Source organism: Phalaenopsis equestris, unplaced genomic scaffold (genome assembly GCF_001263595.1).
Source record: "Phalaenopsis equestris unplaced genomic scaffold, ASM126359v1 Scaffold000446, whole genome shotgun sequence".
Taxonomy (NCBI): Eukaryota; Viridiplantae; Streptophyta; class Magnoliopsida; order Asparagales; family Orchidaceae; genus Phalaenopsis; species Phalaenopsis equestris.
This window is the reverse complement of record NW_018164887.1, coordinates 267141-268506: the sequence shown is the minus strand read 5'-3', so window position 1 is coordinate 268506 and position 1366 is coordinate 267141.

The window sequence follows — 1366 nt, the reverse complement described above, 5'->3', positions numbered from 1 at the left end:
TGCATTTTAAATGACTTGACCCATGAAATTATTTTCAAAAATTTCTCTAGTCATGGTGGACCTTCCAAAATTTTCTTGGGATTTTATAACTAATATGCTAATTTCCATGATTATTTTAAGAAAATGATGTAAAATAACTTGAAAGATATAGATCTCTATATAAGAACCTCATCTGACTTTGAAAAAATCAGAGAATGTTCCCCCTTACAGAGGCTACAATATGTCAAAATTTCAGGCCAAGGTGATGTGTCAATATGCATGGAGAATTAAATGATTCCAAATAGTATTTAATTAATTAAAAATAAAATATGCATCAGACTTGAAATTTATTCCCCATTGTTCTCCTCTGTTCACTGAGCAAGAAGGTTATTTTATTTTATTTTTGTGATTTATCACTGATTTCTCTACATAAAGTTATTTTCTAAGTTAAGGGTATTTAAAAAAATAGAAATGTAGCGCTATCCGGTCGATCTGCCCCGTCCATTTGATACACGCTTGATCGAACGGCTCCCCGTCATCGTCCCCGATAGAGTGATCCCGTGCTCGTCCACACTAAAACCTTAAGATCTTGGCCTAGACTCAACCAAATCACTTCGTGTTTGATCCTATGGACTCGTCTAAGTGAGACGAACACATCCATATGGTTAAGATGCCATGAAATCAAGCTTAAGTAAATGGAGAATAAAAATAAGCTCGGGAGAAGGAGAAGTTTTATACCTTTTCTCTGAGAGGGAGGCTTCGATCAGAGGTGCTTGGCACATTTTTTGGGGTTCAAGGAGGTTAGGGATTAAGTCCCTGGTCTTGGTGTAAGCCCTACGTATGAATTTGATCACGACCGGATTTAGGTGTTGGTCTAGAGCTATGGTAGAGGCTCTGTGGAAGAGGGATTTGATGGGGCTCTGGCTTCTTTTACTCTTGTGAAGGTGTAGGCATAAGGAATTAAAGTTTGGTGGAGGGTGGAGGTGTATTGGGTTCTGTCCTGGTTTCCGGCAGGGTTTCGAGCTCAAAATTGGGCTCCGGCAATGGGAATGGGTGAGGGAAAGTGGTTGGAATGCACTGAGGGGATCTTAAAGAAGCTCTGTGTGAAGTTTGGAGAGACCTCTCTAAGGAAATTTCAGCACCTTGTTCTAACGGCCATGGAGGTGGCCTTTATCAAAATAGGGTTATGGTGGCTGTCGTAGCCAATCAAGAGGTGTAATGTGGTGCTTAGGTGGAGGGCACAGGAGCTCCATAGTTTGATTTGGATGAGCTGGCCTCTAGGTTTGATTTGGGTGAGATGCCATGGTAGTGGCTCTTGGTTTTGGGCTTTTCCGGCCACTAGGCTGGCGGGGCGGGTAGGGGGGGGGGGGCAGGGGGCCCAGGGGAC